This window comes from Cervus canadensis, chromosome 22 (assembly GCF_019320065.1).
Source record: "Cervus canadensis isolate Bull #8, Minnesota chromosome 22, ASM1932006v1, whole genome shotgun sequence".
Lineage (NCBI taxonomy): Eukaryota > Metazoa > Chordata > Mammalia > Artiodactyla > Cervidae > Cervus > Cervus canadensis.
Genome location: NC_057407.1, coordinates 2,728,710 through 2,734,755, shown reverse-complemented (window position 1 = coordinate 2,734,755; position 6,046 = coordinate 2,728,710). Strand labels below are relative to the sequence as shown.

The 6,046-nt window shown below is 60.2% G+C and overlaps 1 long non-coding RNA gene across 1 annotated transcript; it reads left to right on the top strand.

Annotated features, from left to right (window-relative positions):
- The first annotated feature begins 2,353 nt into the window (after window positions 1-2,353).
- Window positions 2,354-4,820, top strand: LOC122425128. The gene is made up of 3 exons (XR_006264713.1): window positions 2,354-2,875; window positions 3,223-3,343; window positions 4,291-4,820. It is a non-coding gene; the product is annotated as an uncharacterized LOC122425128 (long non-coding RNA).
- The last annotated feature ends 1,226 nt before the right edge of the window (window positions 4,821-6,046 follow it).

The following is a 6,046-nucleotide window of genomic DNA, read 5'->3' as shown; positions in this document are numbered from 1 at the left end:
CACGAGACGGATAAAAACACGAGGTGGGACCGGCCATCGAGCCCTCCAACGTCCCAGACGATGTTTGTGTGTGCGTGTGTGTGTGTGTGTGTGCACACCCACGTGTTGGTGACTGCTCCCTAGGTGGGAAGCCCAGCTATCTTGATTGTTCAAGGGTTACTTGCCTCAGGAAGGGTTAAGAGGGCCTAGAAGCACCCGCTGACAGTCTAGGATACTGTGATTGTCACGTCTATTTTTGTCACCTGTTTGCCTTTCTGGCCTCGTGTTGCTCCAGCTGACATTTAAATGAGTTTGCATTTGCAGAGCCTACACCAACTGGGGCTCTGGGTGCTGCGGGGGGTGGGGAGTGGGGGTGTGGGGAGGCCGGCCCAGCCCCAGCAGATGGAAGGGGGTGTGGCTGCTGGAGATTAGAACGTGGTCCCAGATCCAGCAGGAGCTGCTGCGAGCATCTGAAATGCCTTAAAGGGAAAAGGCAAGGTGCCACCGAAAGAGTGAGCATGTGGATGGGACGCCGCGATCCAGGCCCCTGTTCTCTGGTGCGCTGTGTGGCCTTGGCTAAGACCCTTTCCTCCTCTTCTTTCACCAGACACCGGGCCCATCTTCCCCAAATGTGAAGCATGCCACGTGGCCTTAAATAACATGTGCACTCACACACACACACACACACAGCCTGCTCCTTTGAACCCTCCCCTCTGACCACATTCCGGGAGGAAGGCTTGCGCGGTGCTGACTCCTTGGCACACCTTGCTAATCCCCGCAGACCTCCCTGGCAAAGCCCCGGCTGGCCCGGCGCCCCGGCTGCCGCGGAGCCGGGCTGGACTGTGACGCACGCGGCTCCCCGGGCACCGCTGTGTTCTATTTGCGCATACTGTCCCAGTGCCCTTTCCCGCGGCGATATGAATGAAGTCCTCTGAGTTTTTTTTTTTAATGACCTTAAGTAAAGGACGAGTAAATGTCCACTGAACACCAAATATTAAGGAAACGATGGTACGGGAGGGATGTGAGGGTAATAAAAGAGTGGAGTTGGGACGAGAATGGCCAAACTAGGGAGACAGGGTGGGCGGATCTCCTGGGTTTGCAGAAGCTCTGCCAGGCTGGGCCCCACCCGCCCCGACCCCTGGAGCGGGTCCCACTGGCCTCGGTCCCGCCAGCCACTTTGGAGCAGCAGTGTGGGGGGGGGCTGGCAGTCGGAGCACAGGCCTGGGTCGTGACACGGAGCCAAAAGCTCTCCAGGCGAGTGTCTGAAACTGGGGCACGTACACCCCCTTGGGTGCCAGGATCTGGTCTGTGCGGTTCGTGAAGCCCTGAAAACTGAGGACAATGAAAACCCACTTGTAGGTGGTTTAAGATGTTATCCTTGGCAAAGACAGCGTGGCTTTTAGCACGGTCGAGGATGCGCGTATCCCAGACCCTGTGGGAGTGGGCCCTGGGACCCAGGAGGCCTGAGAACTCCCCACCTAGGTAGCGGCCGAAATGGGACTCGGTGTCAGGCCACGTGGTGTGGGGCCCAGCGCGGCCCACGTGACCTGCGGGCGCCCTCCCATTGGCTGGGGCTTGCTTCCAAGCCACAGTAGTGGCTCAGCTGACTCTGCCCGAAGACCCGGGGCCTTGTTGGGAGGACGGGTCGGGGAGGGGAGTCCCTCTTGGAATCAAAGTCTCAAAATCAGCAGGGCTCAGGCTGAGGGGATCAAGGAGAAAACGTGTCACCGGGCTCGAGGCAGAGTCCTCAGAGAGCGCATCCGACTGGCCGACCCTGGGGGTCATGGGCCCTCCTAGAGGGGAGCAGGGCACCTGACTGACAGTCTTGACCAGATGGCCAAGGCTGAGGGTGTGGAGACTGGGCGCCCCCCACCCAACCCCAGGAAAGGCGGTGCAGGATTGAGGCAGGCAGGGGGAGCGTGCGGCTGGTCCGCCTCGGAGCCTCCCCGCGCCTCGGTTCTCTCCTCTGCAGATGCGCGTCCACGCGGCCCGGCGCTTGGAGGGGAGCTGGGGCAATTGAATGGGGTCACCGTGCAGGGCCTGCCCTCAGTAACAGACACTCCATAAATGTCAGTGACCGGCTTCTTTATTATTTGTCCGAAAGAGGAACCACAACCAAGCCACTGCCGGCCAGACGTGCGCCTAATGGATGCCACATGCCCCTTCCGGTGACCGCCGGGGGCCTTGGGGCTGGCCGACATGTGTTCCCGTCCGGGCTCCATGCCGAGGAGCTCTGTGACCCCAGGAAGTGACCTTGGGCCCCTGGGCCACAGTGATCACGCCTGCTGCCAACTGCTTCCTGGGCACAAGCCAGTGTCTGCGGGGCAGGCGGCAGCACGCTGGGCCCAGGGCCTCGGGACAGGTGGGCGCCTCCCCGGGGCCCCCGGAGCGAGGCTGGCCCCGCACACGGCAGGCAGCAGCCACGGGGGCGGGAGCAGGCCCGCCGGAACCACGTTTCCCCGCCAAGGACGGCTATGACCACGGGCCCCAAGCCCCAGGGCTGCTGCTTCCAGTGGGCACAGAGGCAGAGCCTCTCCCAAACTCAGGCAAAGAGGCCTCCCTCAGGGGCCCCTCACAGAGGCAGCCCCTGTGGAGCGTCTGCTGAGGTCCCTGCAGCTCCGTCCTCCAGCCGTGGACTCTGGAGCCAGATGGCTGCGGTCAAACTCCAACGCACGGCCTACTGCTCACGGGACCCTGGGCACGCCGCCTCCGCTCTCTGCGCCTTACATAATGTTCCCATCTGCAAAACGGGGAAACGACCGTTCCTTCCTCCCGCACGTGAGCGTTAAATGAGATCTGTTTGTAAAGCACTTAGAATGGGGCCTGGCAGTGAAAATGCAGCACGCCGTGTCAGCTGCCGTCATTACCATCTTTATCACCACCATCGTCTTGACAGGTGGGTGCAGCCCTTTGGGGCTCTGGGGTAACTTCACTACTATTATTATTTTGGCTGCACCACATGGCTTGAGACATCTTAGTTCCCCAACCCAGGATTGGACCTGGCCCCCCCCCTGCAGGGGAAGTGCTGGGTTCTGACCACTGAACTGCCAGGGAATTCCCCGGGGTAACTTTAAAGGACACAAAGACACATCTGGCTTCAAGAACCATCGTTTCGACTTCCCCTGGAGCTGCCCGGACGGGTGCTAGCATCTGCTGGGTGCACACCATGCTGGGCCCTCTGGGTGGATTGTTCCGGTTCAGCCTGAGAAAGTGGTACTATTATCATTGTTTCTGATCTCACAGGAGGAAACACAGCCACAGGGAAACCCGCTGCCCACCTGCACCAGGAGGGCGCCTAGGTGCCGGCAATGAGGCCGAGCCTGGCCGTTTCAGGATAAAGAAGAATTTATGGAGAGGCTGCCAGGTACTCGTGGAATCTTCAGGAAGACTGGAGAACGAGGCCCAGCAGGAGATAAGGGCCAGGACGGGGAAGATAGATGGGGCGAGAACCAGGTCTTTGCACCGCTGCACCATCTCAGCCACCACTGCCTGTGGGAGGGAGCGCCCCACTGCCCTTGCATCCTGGAACCTGTCGCTAAAAATCCGAGTCCCCGAGACCAGGGGCCAGAGAGGTGGCCTCCAGGAGACAGAGGGAGGCAGTGCCTTGCCTCTCTGGCTTCCTTGCTTCCCTCCAAGACGCAGCAGTGAGGGATGCGTTTGCTGTAGGAAGGGGGTTCAGATAAAGGGGAACCTTCATCAGGTTCAGATGGACAGCTAACAAGATTGCTCTAATTGCCGAACAGTTGTCTGTCTGGAGGATGTATCAGTCAGTGACGCCACACTCATGCCATGTAACAAACCAGCCCAAACCTCAGAGGCTTGAAACGAGAGCCGTTCACTCTCGTGGGCCTGTGGGTTGACCAGTGTTCAGACTCGGCCATGTTCTGCTGGGTCGTCTGCTCACACGGGCCCACGGGCAGCCGGGGCGGTTCTGCCTCTTGTCCCTCTCGTCCTCCTTGGACCAGTGTGCTGGCTGTGATCGCTCTCCTCGTGGTGGGGGCAAAGGCGCAAGCTGGGAGGGAGGGCACACGAGGTCCCTGAGCGGCCAGGTCTGGAGCTGGCACGTTGTCACCTCTGTTCCATTCCGGTGGCCAAAGTGGGTCACATGGTGAAGTCCAAAGTCAAGGGCAGGAGACTACGCTTCATCCTGGATGTGTCCTCCAGCCCACACGGGGTGCTGATGGAGTGGGATCAATGATCCCTTCTGTCACGAGGTCCTTCCTCCGTTCCCAGATGCTTCTGCTGCTGGGGGAACCACTGACTGAAACTGCCCGGGAGTAACCACATGCATGTGTTGTTATCTTGCAACAGGATGTCCTGGTGAGGGATGAGGAACTAACAAGCTACCGTCAACTGGAAGAATTCGGGAAAGGTCCGAAGGAGAGAGGAGATGCCCGTCCGTCTGTCCTGCTGTCCTCCCAGAATCCTTCTCGCTGGAATCCTCCTTGGCTGAGCGAAGTGCACCCCACCCCAGCAAGGACCCTGGGTCAGAATGGTTGACTAGAGATGACCTGGAAACTAACCCCCTCTCTGTAAGACCCGAGACTGCAAGCCACGTGGCCAGCAGTCCTCTTGGGATCTCCGACCCTCCTGCTCTCCGCCCAGGCACCCCTTCCCAATAAACAAGTCTCTTGCTTCGTTAGCATGTGTGTCTCCTCAGACAACTCATTTCTGAGATGAGCCCACTCCGGGGCCCTGGAAGGGGTCCCCCTTCCTGCAGCACTGCCGGCCGTGAGCGCTGAGGAAGCCTGTCCAGACCGCCTGGCTGCAGCGTAGCCCTGGGGCCCTCCCGTCAATGTGTCCATCGACCTGCTCCGGAGACGGCAGAGCAAAAAGGACAGCGAGTCCTCAAGGATGTCTTCCGATGCGGAACCGGCTCTGCAGTGGCCCCTCGGAAGGTCTCGCGAAGCTCCCGGCTCGTCACAGGAGCCACCCTGGCATTGCTCCGTTGTTGTTTAGTTGCTCAGTCGTGTCTGACTCTTTTGCAACCTCCTGGCAGCACCCACCAGGCTCCTCTGTCCATGGGATTCTCCGGGGAAGAATACTGGAGTGGGCTGCTGTGTCCCCCTCCAGGGGCTCTTCCGGACTCAGGGCTGGAACCCATGTGTCCTGCATTGGCAGGCGGGTTCTTTACCGCTGAGCCACCAGGGCAGCCCCGTGGTGCTCTGCTATTTGCAGTCAAAGCACCTTCTCTGACCCTCCGGTACCTCCGGTGTTGGGCTCTTTTGAAGAAACGAGACCGTAACAACAGCCACCACTTACGGAGGGTTTTCAGGCGACTCTGTTTGCTGCAGGTCACACAGTAAACACTCTCCTGAGCCAGGGTTTGAACGCAGTGGGCTGGCCCCACGAGGCGCGCAAACCCCCAACCCCGTATCAGAGCACATGAAATGCTTGGCTCGCGGCACACAGGAGAAAGCAAATTAGCACCTCTGTTCCTTTGAGAATCACACAGTTTTCAGAATCCAATTTTAAAAACCAAGGTCTTGGAGCCCCACCCCTAGCCCCCAGGGCACAAGCCCACCCAGTTCTGCACGCAGTTCTGAGGGGTTCGTGCAGAGGCCACTGTTATCAAAGGGAGCGTGGAGGCGAGGCGCTGGGCGCTGACGGTCATGACCAGGGTCCACTCCCAGGGCCTCCCCGCCTCCCTTCCTGCTGCAGGCCTGCGGGGGCCCACCCGGCCTGGGTTAATGCACTGCTCCGCGTGCCCTGAGCCGTGACCTGGGGTCGGGACAAGACATGCATCTCTTCCTCAAGGATGCAGGAGACATCTGTGCCTGGCTCCAGGTTCGAGGTGGGAGGGGGAGGAAGTCAAGTGGAGGTGAAAGTGGGCAGAAAAAGATTCCTAAAATCGAGGGCTGCGGTGGACTCCGCCCCTGGGAAGACGTCGGGGGGCGGTCGTCTCGGGAGCAAGCCGGGCTGGCCATGGTTTCTGTCTCGGGAACCTGCATCCAGGGCCTAGAGGAGGCCACCAGGTGCAGGGTATTGAGGCTTGGAGGCTGAGCCGAGGCGGCAGCGCTGACCACAGGGCCCTGCTCCCTGGGGTGCAATTGCACCCACCGTGGGG